The sequence below is a fragment of the Cervus canadensis genome, chromosome 2, assembly GCF_019320065.1.
Source record: "Cervus canadensis isolate Bull #8, Minnesota chromosome 2, ASM1932006v1, whole genome shotgun sequence".
Classification (NCBI taxonomy): Eukaryota; Metazoa; Chordata; class Mammalia; order Artiodactyla; family Cervidae; genus Cervus; species Cervus canadensis.
The window spans coordinates 102,761,202-102,775,526 of record NC_057387.1 but is presented as its reverse complement, the minus strand read 5'-3'; the positions used below and the strand labels follow the sequence as shown (position 1 = coordinate 102,775,526).

Here is a 14,325-nt window from a genome sequence, read left to right as displayed (position 1 = left end):
CCTGTGAGTGTGTAGGGAAGGGTGGGTGTGTTAAGGATTGTGTATGGGGGAGGTTTTGCTTCTGAGCACACATGCTTTTGTTTACCCCTGCACCCGTGTGTGTGTGTGTGTGTGTGTGTGTGTGTGTGTGTGTGTTGTCCTGGGTTGCTGAGCACTCAGGCACATGCAGCTGTATACATGTGGAGGCCGAGTGTCAAGAATCGCAGGACCTCAAGGTTCCCAGGGACCCTGGAAATCTTTCCATCCCACCCCATACCTGCGTACTCAGCATAGGAGCAGATCAGTGTGTGGGAGCACCTGTGTGGAGGGAAGACGGAAGCAGACTCAGTAACAAGGACCCGTGTTCTGATCTGGGAGCCCCAGCTCACTGCCTGGCATCAGGCTGGGCGCTCATGTGCAAAATCCGAACCAGCATGATAGCCCTTGAGGTTAGGAAGCAGACAACGTCCTTCTGTAAACAAGGGAACTGAGGCCCAGAGGACGGGCATAGACTCTGGACCCAGAGAGTCAGCACCTAGAGTGGAAGCCGAGACTCGATCCGGGGCCCCCACTCCGGTGCTGTGAGGCTTACCTTTGACCTGGGAGGTGTGCAGACAGCGCAGGACCTGTGGCGGGGGTGGGGGGGGTGGACAAGGGGCAGGTGCAGGGCTGTGTAGGCACGAGTGTGCACACTGGGGTGTGTGTGTCAACTAGTATGTTGAATGTGAGCACAGCTGTGGAAGCCGGGCCAGCGTGAGCAGGGGAGTGGAAGTGAGTGGGATGTGAGTATGGCAGGGAAGCCGAGGTGGATTGTGAAGGTCTGCTGTGGTGGCAGAGGGCAGGGGGTAATGCCAGTCCATGTGCATTTGAGTGAGTGTGTGTGAAACACGTCGAGTTTTCCTTTTTTCTTTCTCTTCTCTGACTTCAACCAGGAACAGATGTGTGAGCAGGCTAACGAATTGGAACCATCTGAAACAACTGTCCGAGCTGAAGTATAATAAATAGGGCTTTCATCACATTCCCTGGAAGGGGGTGGCTGGGGACAGGCTCCGGGGAGCATTTAGAGGGGTCGGGGGTTGAGAGTGGCTTGAGGATGGATGCGTGGAAGGACAGACAGATGGGCCTCCCTTCCTCTGCCCCAGGAAGATGGGAAGAGAGATCTGTCCCTGGTCCCTCCTCGCATCCACAGGGCCTCAGTTTTCTTATCTGTGTAGGGAGCTTGGTATTTTTTCTGGGGTCAGAAACCTGGAACCCTACGGAATAAGCATTTTTAATTTGGAAACAGGCTGACAGTTGGCCAGGCATGGGGCTGAGGGCCATCAGCCAGGCTTGAGCAGCCCTCAGACAAGCCGGTACCCTGGCCCCCTGGCCCTGCAGTCCTTGGGCCTGGCCCCTGCTCCCCAACACCGCACAGACAAGGCCTCCTCCAGGACTTGAGCTCTCCAAAGGAAGACACTCTGTCTTGCCTGTGCCCAGCCGTGTCTGTTTAAGGGTCTGATAAGAAAAGTGCAGCAGGCCTGGTGCGGGCAGGCAGGGGCTTGGAGAAGGGCACATGCGGTGTCCTGGCAGGCCTCACCCTCACCCCTCACGATGGCTCCTTCCCAGGCTCACATCTGTTGCAGCTACAGACACAAGTTCCTGAGCACTGCCCGGGGAGCGGAGGCCCAGAGGCCTCGTTCTGACAGGAGCCAGATGCAGCACCCAGGAATTCCAGAGAAGGAGAGATGGGCGGGGTGGGCCCCCGAGCCAGGGTCTCCAGGTCATACCACCGACAGGCTGGGTATGCGAGAGAGTTGGACCACAGGCTCAGGATGGACAAAGGTGGGCAGAAATTTGGGCTCCAGGCATTTTTATCTCAGGCCCCAGGGGCTACAGCTCAGCAACGAGGGCCTTGGAGGCCTGCCCCCAGCCTGCCTATTCATGCCTGGGTTTTTTGTTCAGGGATCCTCTGCAGTAGCAGCAGAGAAACATCCCCCTGACCTGCCAAAGCCCCCTGAAAGATAAAGCATCCTGAGTCTGTCACTGAGTCACCACTCAACTGCGTGACTTGGGCCACTGATCACATCACTGAAACCGCTGGGCCTCGTTGTCTCTCTGTGAAATGGGGTACCTTGCAAGGCTGCCACAAAGATTCCGTGGAATGAAGTGTGAGTGTCCACTCCAGGAGCTAGAAAAAGATCAGCGCTCCGTTCAACAAATAACAACCAAGGGTTTACTCTGGGCCAGGCTTGGGAGGAAACCCTAGAGTTTGTAACTACAATCTAGACATCCTGCCTCCAGGCCTTTGCACAGCTTTTCCCTCTGCTTGCAACACCCTTCTTCGGCTCTTTACTTGACTATTCCTACTCATGCTTCAGGTCTCTCCTTGAATGTCCCTGCCTCAGGAGACCCCTCTCCAACCCTCTGCCCAGGTTAGGGCCCAGGTTAGTGACTTGGACTCCCCTAAGAGCCCGCCTTCCCCTTCAACATCACTGTGACTACTTGATTAAGATGGCCAAGTTTTGACTGAGCTCTGTGTCCACCTTACTCACTGCTGTGTCCCCAGCCGCAGTGTCTGGTGTGTAGCTCTACATCTTTTTAAGCTGGATTTACATGGCACTTGGAGAAGGAAATGGCAACCCCCTCCAGTATTCTTGCTGGGAAACTCCGATGGACAGGGAAGCCTGGTGGGCTACAGTTCATGGGGTCACAAAGAGTCGGACACGACTGAAGTGACTTAGCACGCACATGGCACTTACTCTGTGCCAGGTGATGTTGTGTGAACTTTACATATATAATAACTCATTCGACCTTAGCAATCCTGAGGAGGATGCTATCATTATCCATCTTTTAGAGAAGAAAATGAAGGACTCCACGTTATGCAGCTAATAACAAATGAAGGAATGAATGACATAAAATAAGATCACCACTTAGTGAGGGAGGCAGGTAATTGGTTACAATACAGAGAGATAAGTTGCAGCCTAGGAGCCATGGGATGAGCCCAAAGGAAGGCTCTAACCCAGGAACGGAGGGGAGTAATGAATGGAGCAGAGGTGTCTGTCCAGGTGGCACAAGCAGTAAAGATCCTGCCTGCCACTGAAGGAGATGCAAGAGACTCGGGTCAACCCCTGGGTCGGGAAGATTCCCCTGGAGGAGGAAATGACAACCCACTTCAGTATTCTTGCCCAGAAAACTCCATGGACAGAGGAGCCTTGCGGGCTATAGTCCGTGGGTTCACAAAAAGCCGGACACAACTGAGCACGCACACCAAGTCAGAAAGTCGGGTGACGTGGGACTCAGGTCTCGGGCCCCAGTCAAGGTGAGTCTTATTCCAGATCACTCGTAAGGGGCTCGTTCCGGTCCCTCTGGCCTCGGACAGGTGGGGCCTCTCTTCCTTTAGACACCCTGGTCCATTCCCTCCCACTCCCTCAAAGCCCGTACCCTGCCTCTCCCCTCCTAGCCATCCTGCCCAGACTAGGGGTGGGCCACACCAGCCATCCAGCTCCGGTTTGCTGACCTGCCCCTGCCTGGTCCCCACCCCACACTTGCCGTGTCTGCTGACAGCATCATAAGACAGGGGCCTGGGCTGCTTGCTCCTCCTCCTCCTCCTCCGCCGCCTTTGGTCCAAGCAAACAAACAAGCCCGATGTTCTCAGCTTGGATGGGACAAGGTGTCCTCCCTAATCCAAACCAATGCTTCTCTTTGGCAAGGCCCCCTGTGAATCCTCCTCCCCGCCCACCTCCCACTAGAAACCCCTTCCTTTTGAGAGCAAGCTTCCAGGCTTCAGCACCTGAGGTTTTGAGTTGCCGGAAGTGATTCCCAAAGGACCACACTTCAGATGTCATGAGAACCCCTTGACCTTGGAGCCTAGAGGAAGAGCTGGGTCTCTCCATGGGTGGTATTGTAGCCACTGGGGAGGGCCTGCAGGGTAGGGGTGGGCGCGCTGGGCAAGTGCATTTTCAAGGGCCCTTCCAAGGCTAGAATTCTAGTGTTCCTTGCATGAAATCCTAACCTGAGAATGAGGACATGCCTGCGTGTGTCTGCAAACAGATGGCAGTGTGTGTAGCTGCAAGTGTGCCTATGGACGTGCACATGCCTGAATGTATGTCCCAGAAGCGTGTTTGAGTGAGTAAGTGACTCTAAGCGCCTACACAGGGGGTCTGGGTGTGTGTCCGTGTGTGTGACGGAGGTGCAGACATCTGTGTGTCCCGGGGATCGCGTCTGTGAGTGCGCACCTGCGTGTGCGCATGGCAGGAATTGGGACTGAGGGTCTCAGTGGATCTCCTTGTGCTCATGAGGCTGGGACAGGCGTGTGTGTGCTGTGGGAAGGGACGGGAGCTCGGGCAGCAGAACAGTCACAGTCTGCCCGGTCCCCCGGCATGGGGGGTGGGCAGGGAAGGGGGGCCTGGCTCACACTCACAGAGATTTCGGAACGTTTAAGAAGGCGGCGTCCACGGCCCTTTTGCCATCACCCAGACAGACCCGCTGGGTGGGGAGGAAACTGGAGCCTTCGGAGGCTCCCGTGGGCCTAACTCAGTTACATGCTCATTACCCAGCTTCTCCACTGTGAGCCCTGCATTGAGGAACAGGGCGGGGGTGCAGCCCCTTTGCTTCCCTCCTGCTGGGTGTGGGGACAGGCAGTGGAGGGAGCCCCAGGGCTGGGAGACTGTCCTGAGGGGGCCCAGCCCTGCCCTGGGGGAGCCCTAATCAGAGGGGAGGTAACTAGAGGAGCCTGGAGCTGGTTGTCTCTTCCACCACCCAGTGGATGCAGAGAAGACTGTGGGCCTGGTCTCGCCCCCATCGGCCCCTGCTCAAAAGGTTTTCTCTCAGGAAGCCCCTTCCGTGCCCCTCTGGGCTGGCGCTCCATGAGGGCTGGGGCACAGCTGTGTCCAGTGCGTTGGAAGCCCCCCTCTGCAAGAGGTGGGCGAGGCCTGACTGCTCTTCTCACACGAGATGCACACTTACTCACACCCCCAACGCTTCACAATTAGACCGTGCGGTTTGCAAAACCCAACACCAGCCTAATGAGAAGCACATTGCCTCCCAAAAGAAGCTAGGAGGACAGAAGAGGGCAGCTCAGCTCCCGGGCACCCTAGACAGGGCCTCTGAGCCGAGTTGGAGGGAAGAAGGCCAGCCCTGTCCCTCTGCCCACCCCTGCCCTCCCCACTTCCCTGCAGTGGGGTCCCCAGGCCTTTGCCTTCCCTCCTGGGGGGGTTGGTCATTTGGGAGCCAGATGTGGAGCTCCAGCCTCTGCAAGGGAGGGGAGCAGAAGGAGAGAGAGAGAGAGAATGGCCTTGGGAATCAAACAGATGGAGACACTGGAATCTGGGTTCCACCACTTGCACACAGACTGTGTGATCTTGGACAAGTTTCCGAACCTCTCTGAGCCTTCATACCAATGCTCAAGGGTTGTGGAAGATTAAAGTAGATGGTGAAGCAGTGTCCGACATGGCAGATGGGCCATGCTTGGAGACTCTGCAGGGACGGAGGGGAGAGAGGAGACACGGGGGTGGGGTGGGGGGCAGGGGTTTGTAGGTTAGGCAGCAGCAGGCCCCCGTGGGTGGAGTAAACGCTGGGCGCTGGGCGCTGAGAGCTAGGGCTGGCAGGAATCCCAGCCCTGCCCCATGCTCCCTGGGGGGCCCAAGGGCAGGTCCTGGACTGTGGAGTGGCTGCTGCGGGGCTGGGGCCCTCAGCCCGGGTTCACACAGTCCCAGCTCTGCACTTACTGGGTGTGACCACAGACAGTCCTCCAAGGGGTGGTTTTCTTCTCCCTAAAGCAGAGAGGATAACTCCAGGGTGGTGAAGTGAGAATAAGTTACTACAAAAAGCTCCTGCCTCTGACTGCTGCTGGGTAAGCCTTCAAGGAAATCTCTCTCTCTCTCTCCTCTTAATCTATTTAAAATGATCTGCTATTCACTGATCTAGTCACTTTACATACACTATTTTATTTAACCCTTAAAATACCCTATCAACAACCCAAGTGTCCATCACCTGGTGGATGAATGGACAACACAGGGTGTACCCGTAAACAGAAAACTACACAGCAGTTAAAAGAGGGTGAAGGCCTGCTACCTCTTTTGACACAGATGCATCTCAAAACACGATGCTAAGTGAGAGAAGTCAGACACCAAAGATCAGCCACTATATGATTCTGTTCATAGGAAATATCCAGAAAAGGCAAATCCATAGAGAGAGAAAATAGATTAGTAGGTGCCTGGAGTTCAAAGAGACTTACATAGGCATGAAGGATAATTTGGGGGTGAAGGAAATGTTCTAAAATTGGACTGGGGTGATGATAGCACAACCCTGTACATTTACTTAAAGATCATTGAGTTGTACACTCAAAGTGAGTGGGTTTTATAAGAGAATTTTATAAGTCAATTTAAAAAAAAAACCCTAAACATTATTAGCTCTTTGCCCTTAAAAAACTTAATAGTAAATTTCTGGAATTCGATGCCAGGTCTGTTTGCTTCCAGAGCTTTTCATTTGGTAGAGAAAGGAAAACACTCTGAGATGGACGGTCTCCGATTCCAGTTTTCTTCCTGCTTAAGAATCAAGAACTGGCTCAGAGGAGTGAGGTGAGGAGCAAGGAGTGGGTACCGGACCCCTGAACAGAGATTCCCTGGGTGAGGCGTTCTAACACTCCCAGTCCTGCCCCATGGACCTTGGGCGCTTCCCCGGGCACCACCTAGTTCTCTGCCATTGTCCCGCAGCCCATACATACACACAGAACAAGTAATATATATAAGGCTGTGTTTTGAGCACCCATTAAGCTCTAGGCTTTGCACTCAGCTTTGGACAGATGTTATTTCTATGCTTCAAGGTGATGCTACAAACTAAGTTATTATTTCCATTTTGCAGATGAGATAAGTGAGGCCCAGCGAGGTAAAGAAGCTTGCCCCAGGCCACACAGCTGTGTACAGGTGAGACATGAAATGCAGCTGAAAGTTCCAAAGCCCCTGTTCTGCCCCCTACACCCAGCAGCCCTGATCTCTCCATTTCTCCCAGGCTCTCAAGGTCTCTGTGCCAACCTCCTTCTGTCTCTGTCTTCCCAGCTCCCTCTTCGATCAGTCTGTCTTTTCTTTGTCTCTCTTTGCTTGCCTGTCTCTCAGTCTCTCTGTCTCTGTCTCTGTGTGTGTGTGTCTCTGTCCCTGGCTCATTTATTTTTTAATAACCACAATAATGAGAAAAGCTCCTTTCCGACCCTCCTGGGGAGGGAGACAAAAGGAGGGGAGCCTGGGGAAGAAGGGGAGGGATAACCTCCCCTCTTGCTCCTGAGAAATTTAATAAAGGGCCTGAGAAAGTGCTAGGCTCCAGGGCCGGCCAGTACCCTGGGAAAGGGGGCAGCCCCCTCCCCCAACACAGACACAGCTCTGCACGGGCCTGGGGTCAGGGGAGGGAATGTCTCCGTGCTGAGCCCCCCTCCTCCAGCTCCCAGGCTTTATCTCTCCCCTCCCTGCTGGTGGGAGCAGCTCCCCCAGCTAATCCGCCCCTGAATATGGTCCATACCAGACTCCCTCCCCTTGACCCAGACCTGCCAGCTTTCCCAGGAGAGCTGCTCAGAGGGGAGAGGCGCTCAGGAATTGTAGCCTCTGGGCTCACAGGAGGTCAGGCAGCCCAGCCCCTGCTTCTGCTATGTTCAGGCCAGCTCCCCCACAAGGCCAAGCCCAGCCCCCCACCAGTGTCTGGCAAGAGGGGGCTGGGCCTGCCCACCCCCATCCTGGCTTGCATGGAACCTGAGGCCAAAGTATTTAGCTGGCCCCAAGACCCTCCCCAAAGGCCCCCAGGCCCTGACCACAGAGCCCAGGATCCGGGGGTGATAAGATTCAGCCCTCACCTGCTCCCTTGAGGACCAGCATTGGCCAAGACAAGAGACAGCAGGTTACAGGTGGCCCTCAGCCAGTTCCCAGCCTCACTTCACCTGCTCCAAGGGTGACGTGGAGAGGGGCTTAGCAGCTCAGAAGTGGCAGAATGCCCTGGTCCAATCTCATCCTGCAACTTTTGGAGGAACCGAGGGGGCAAGAGTGGCTGGCTGATGGGCGAGAAGGGACTTCTTCTGATGGGCAGGGAAAGGAAGGCCGGGAGCTGCCATGCCGGTGGCCGGACCCACAGTGAGGAGCAGGGCACCGGTAAGGTGTGCCAGCTCATCAGACAGGACGTTGAGGCCAAGATCAGTGGTGTAGGTGGGTATATCCAGCTGCCTGTCCAGGAGTGAGCCTCAGGGTCCTGTCTGCTGAGAGAGGCCGTGGCCGTGAGGCTTCCTGGGCATAGTCATCCCACTGCTCCCTGGTGTCTGGAAACATTTCCGGGGCAAGGGAACCACACTCTGGCAGAGCTGACAGCATCTCTCACCTGGCCAGGAATCAGAAGGAGGGGCCAGGGAGTTGGGGACCTGGGGCCTGGGACAGGACATTTGCTCACTCCACCAGGCCTGGTGCTGAGTTGCAGGGATGGGAGAAAGTAACTAACAGCGTATTCCTCGGAGGGCTTGCAAAGTGCCAGGTACTCTGTTAACGCATTATCTCACTAGATCCTCACAGCAAACCAATGTGCTGCCTGCACTTTAAAGATGAGAAAATCAGAGGTACAGAGAAGTCAGGGCCTTTGTCTAAGGCTAAACAGCTCATTAAGAAGAGAGCCTCAATTCATGGATGGAGCATGGCTGACTCCAAGGCCTGGGCAACACTGCTCACCTAGGGATCACAAGACATCCTCCCTGTCTCACAAAGCTCAAAGACAAGAGAAGTGAAGCAGGACACTTCCCTTGTGGTCCAGCGGTTAAGGCTCCATGCTCCCAATGCAGGCAGCCCGGGTTTGATTCCTGGTCAGGGAACTAGATCCCACATTCTGCAACAAAAAAAAGAAAGAAGAAAAAGAGCCCATGTGCCACAGCTAAGACCCAGCGCAGCCAAGTAAATAAATAAATATTAAAAAAAGAAAAAGAGAGACATGAAGCAGGACTGGGGTACTGGGAGGGATTGGGAGGGGCACTAGAGTGGAAGCCAAGGGACAGAGGGTTTCCGAGATGACTTGAGCCAGACTTAGTCCTAGTTTATTAGAAACAGGAAGGCAGAGCAGTGACCTCACAGGCGTTGCAGACAGATGCCAGCTGCTGACAAGCTCTGCCCAGATGAACAGGGCAGCTTTGTGCCCAGTGGGCAGCCAGAAACAGCTCACACTCTTGCACACCTGGGTTGAAGGGCTAGCCTAACCTCTCCTGGGTCCCCTCCCCTGGGGCCACAGGCAGAGGAGGAGAGAAAGGGGCCAAAAGATAGAATAAAGAGACAAACACAGCCCCAGCTCCCAGCCTGACTCTACTCTGGACCAGGGCCCATCCTGGGCATTGTGGGGGTGTTTGATGAGGCCTCCGGGCAGCTCCCTGCCCCACCTTGAGGAGCTGGTGATCCGGCATCTTCTCAGAGAGCTCTGGCCACAGGAAGTAGACTGAGGTGTGCACATAGGGAAGGTAGATGAGCCAAAGTCAGACAGTCTGAGCTACCAAAGGCCCATCTTCAGTTATAGAGAAGGCCTGGCCACTTCCTTTTTTAAACCTGTAGGAGCAAAGGTCAGAAAAGTAAAATATTTCCCAAACACCCTACCAACTGGTAAAGTACTCTGTGACTTTTAAGACCGTCCCTTGTTCTCTCAGGGGTCTTCCCTGGTGGCTCAGCTGGTAAAGAATCTGTCTGCAATGTGGGAGACCTGGCTTCAATCCCTGGGTTGGGAAGATCCCCTGGAGAAGGGAAAGGCTACCTACTCCAGTATTCTGGCCTGGAGAATTCCATGGACTGTGTAGTCCATGGGATCGCAAAGAGTCAGACACAACTGAGTGACTTTCACTTCATTTTTTATCTCAGATTATTTTGGTCCTCCAATCTTGCAAGCCAGGAATTATAGGCTCCCTTTGAAAAAAGGATCTGTGTCTTCCCTAATAGTCTGGTGGCTAAGACTCCGAGCTTTCAGTGCAGGGGGGCCAGTTTGATTCCTGATCAGGGAACTAGACCCCACACGCAGCAACTAAAGTTTCCGCAGGCCGCAGTGAAGATTGAAGGTCCCATGTGCTGCAGCCAGATGAATAAATAAATATAAACAAAAAGAAAAAAAGAACCTGAGGTCCAGAGAGGTAGAGAGCTTTGTTTGAAGATGCACAGCCTCCGAGGAGCAGTGCACAAAAGCTGCGGCATATCTGGGGTGTGTGTGTGTTGAGGGCGGTGGCTGCTATATACTGAGGTTGGCAGAACTCAAGGGTGGAGGAACAGAGCCGGTTCTGACCCCACCTCTCTGCAGTGGGCGGCTGCAGGTGGACGGGCACAGCTCGCACCTGGAATTTAGCACCAGCCCCATAGCGGCTGGTAGGCAAGCGAGGTTCTTCAGGACACGTGTTTCCACTTTCACTGGAGTTGGGAACTAATAGCAGAAAAACCTGTGAAGCTGTTAATGGGATAATGGAGAAAGTATTTATTTATTTTTCGAAGGAGGCCTGCGAGACTCTGGGGCAGGCGCAGTGTGAGGCCACGGAGGCGGGAGGTCAGCCTGCTGTGAACAGGGATTAAGCAGACACGGTGGAATGAGGGGGTTTCCGGAGCAGAGGCTGGAGGCAGGGTCTGGTCGGGTGTCTCAAAGTCAATCCCCTTGGAGAGGGCAAGGCTGGCCTGAGCACTCGAGTCACTTCTTGGTAGGAGAACTCGTTCTCTGAGCTCTCCCCCACACCTGCTATGTCTACACAAGGTGCCAGCCCCTAGGAGGCCATCAAATTGATCTCCTGACTCCAGGCAGTGTGTCTTCAGCCCCTCCGGAGGAAAGCCTGGGGACTCATCTCCTTCTATGCCTAGCTTCAGGACGAAGGCGGGTTGTTCTAATGCTCCATTAGCTGGAGCTGGGACCATCGCAGAAAGCTACTTCTATTTTGTGATCAAAGCACAACGAGCCTAGCCTCCCCCATCTCTGCAGTTGAACTAGTTGTCAACACCTTTCTAGTCGACAGTGCTGCCCTTATACCTCCCAGCCCTAACCCACTTAGGAACCCCAGTTGAACTCGAGGGCAATAAGTCTCTTAGAGGTCACGTGGTCCTGTGGCTTTCGGTCTTGGGTTTGAGGGAGGCTGAGCAGATGGGACCCCAGACCCTCCCCCACTCCAACTAGACAGTTTTGCTTTTATGTGCTTTATACATTGATATTCCAACTCAGATTTTTTGCCAAAATACCCAAGTGTCCGTTACTGTAACAAACCAAAAGCATTTAAATATCCTTGCCCTTGGCCACTCTGTGCAGGGAAATAACTCAAGGTCCAGACAGAAGAGACTGGCCCAGGGTCACAGAACGCTGGAAACTGTCTGCAAGTCACCTGCCTCCTGGCCCAGAGCTGTCCCTCCACCCTCCGCTGGAGTAACCAGTGTGACTTTGGGAAAACCAGAGAGAGATGGAAAACAGCTTTTCTGAATGTGAAGAGGCAGGAAGGAGGGTGCAGGTTGGTATTCCCTGGGCCCTTGTGAGGTTTTTGCTTCATCCCTCTGAGCTGCGTGAGACCTGTGCAGCAGAGGTGACAGTGAACACCAGGGTGAGGGCAGACAGGAGAGGACACAGTGACCGGTCTGAGGTCCTGCTGGAAGTGCCTCTGCCTTTGGGACTGACCTGGACTGAGAATGGGGCTTCCCAGGCAGCGCTAGTGGTAAAGAACCCGCCTGCCACTGTAGGAGACATAAAAGACATGGGTTCGATCCCTGGATTGAGAAGATTCCCTGGAGGAGGGCATGGCAACCTACTCCAGTATTCTTATCTAGAGAATCCCATGGACAGAGGAGCCTGGCAGGCTACAGTCCCTGGGGTCACAAAGAATCAGACACGACTGAGGCAACTTAGCACGCACCCAAGCATGGACTGAGAATGGGCCCCTTCCTTCTTGCAGAGTTACCCCTGCTATAGGCCCCTTCTCAATGGACTGCTGGGTGGTGGCAAATTGTCCCGGTCCACGCCAGGGAAAACCTGAGTCTCTGGAGACGCCCGCCCAGACGCCCTGGGAGACACCACCCAGGGCAGGTGTTCCATGATCTCTGATGCTCCACACCCCAAATGGTGAGAGCTCACCCCTCTTGGTTGCCAGCCCCTCTCCGCCAGGAAAGCTCTTAAGGTTCTGGTCAGATGCAGGCCCCCGCTGCCCAGCCCTGCTCACAACTACATCCTATTTCCTCAGGAACACGTGCTTGACATTTGTCAGTCCTGTTTCCAACTCCCACCCCATTCGCTTTCCTGTTCTGGTCCCTCATGCAGTCTTATCCTTCAGGGAGCAAGGAGAGGCATTCGGGGAGGACACTCGTCTGCCTCCTGAGCTGCCTGGCTCTGGGACAACAGGCTTAAGTTATTCCTAGAGATTTAGGCAGACATGGGGGCAGAACCTCCTGGTCAACAGGACTTAGCATCTGGAAAGGGAACCACAGGAAGACAGTGAAATTACTGGCCCAGGAGACATTCTAGGGCCAAGGGGAGGCCAAGGAGCTGTCCAAAGTGGAGATAGGTTACCTCTTAGAGGCCCCAGTCTTACACCTGGCCACAGGCCCAAAGTCCATGCCTCACCCTTCTGTTTGACAATTATCTGTCCAGCATCTATTCCACACCGGGCATCCACTAGATTCTGGAGAAGAGCAGAAAGCAAGAGACATAGGGCATGACCTTCTCAGTCATGGACAAAGAACTGGGCAACTTCAAGATATGATAGACAAAGAGTCAGGAGCTAAGGACAGGCCACGTGATCCAGTCCAGAGGGGAATTAGGACAGACTTCCTGGAGGAAAAGATTCTCAGCTACCACTAGAAAAAGAGGAAGGCATAAACAGAGGAAGATCCTAGAAAGTAGTCACCCTTGACCCAAGTCCCTTGAAATACCCCCAGAAACTCAGCTAGGGTGGTGTCAAGGAACCTCTTCCCTTTCACTGATGATTTTTTTTTTTAATGAATAACCCAGTAAAGAGAAAATCACCAGACCACACAAATGACAGAAACCTGTGTAGGCGTTCCTATCAACACTATATTTTTAGCCCAGTGCTTGGCACATAGTAGTACCTCCATAAATATTCATTAAACGAACAGGACATTTGGTCTGTCTGGAACTCAGCCCTCCCACTCGTTGTTTCTCCTCCCAAACTGCAATGTGGCTCAGACTCCACCAAGAAGAGGATTAACCTCCAAAGCACCCTAAATGATGTATTGACCAGACCTTTCCCCTATAACTATGTCCTACAAAGAAGTAAAAACAATGGCAGCTGACAGCTACTGATTGCCACATGCCAGGCCCCTTTCTGATCACTTTGCATAGGTTACATCATTTAGTCCTCACAGCGGTCATATGAAATGGGCTCTATCATAGTCTTATGTTACATATGAGAAAAGCGAAGCCCAGGGGTTACGTATAGTCACCCAAGTTCACACAGCTAGTTCAGAGAGGGAAAGAAGCACTTTTCTGTGTATCTATAGGGTGTCTGGTATAGTCAAGGCCTTTAATTCTTAGAATAATTAAGAGAAGTAAGTATCATCCCGTTTTGACAAATGAGAAACCAAAGCTCAGAGAGTTAAGTAACTCACCCAACCTGGACTAGTCCTCTGGAATTTGGCTCCTACTGCAGTGGTCTCTCTCCCCTGCACCCCATCAGTTTCCTGGGGTCTTTCCCAAACTGGGGTGCAAACAGCTGCCCCTGGCAAGCTACAGGGAAGAAGCAACTCAAGGAGGAGAGCTGGCCCAGTGACTTGCCAACAGGATTTATGTCCTGTCCAGGGTGGACAGTTTGGCTGCTGAATGAAAGGCTGAGCAGAGCTCAGAGATGGAACTTATTCCCATTAAACGATTGCAAATGTCAGGCAGCACGGCCTCGGGGCTCCTTGTGCACGCACCCAGGCGGCTGGAGGCCAGGCCGCCCATAACAAGCATGCCCGCTGACCTCATGGTTACTCCTAAGGCAATCAGAACCCGCTAGAAGAGTGTGGGTTCCGACAGCCTGAGCAATGTGCTGTCCGGGGGATACGAGGGCCCCTCCTGCCCGAGAGATGGTGCTGGGACAGTGGGTGTTGTTCTCATTAATTGAATGAGATCTGTTCCAATGCAGATGGATGCAGAAATTACCTGCAGATGTGACTATGCACAACCATCTTAACCGTCCGGGCTGTCACGCAGACGCGGGGAGCCAGAGCCTCTTAGAGCAGGATTCATTTCACACAGTGAAATGCCTCTGGGCAGGGCAGCCATGGGCCAGCCTGAGTTGATGAGAGATGGCTACCTCTTTCCGGCTCCCCAGCCATCAGTGCTTCTTGGCCCCAGGTTGTCCAGAGACCCAGCTGGCAGGGCTCCTGGTGAATGGCCTCATGGAGAGCTTCTGCAGGC

At 53.8% G+C, this 14,325-nt stretch overlaps 1 long non-coding RNA gene across 1 annotated transcript; it reads left to right on the top strand.

The window, feature by feature from the left end:
- Positions 1–5,770: 5,770 nt before the first annotated feature.
- On the top strand, positions 5,771–6,882 carry LOC122429407. The gene is made up of 3 exons (XR_006265976.1): positions 5,771–5,809; positions 6,419–6,536; positions 6,820–6,882. It is a non-coding gene; the product is annotated as an uncharacterized LOC122429407 (long non-coding RNA).
- The last annotated feature ends 7,443 nt before the right edge of the window (positions 6,883–14,325 follow it).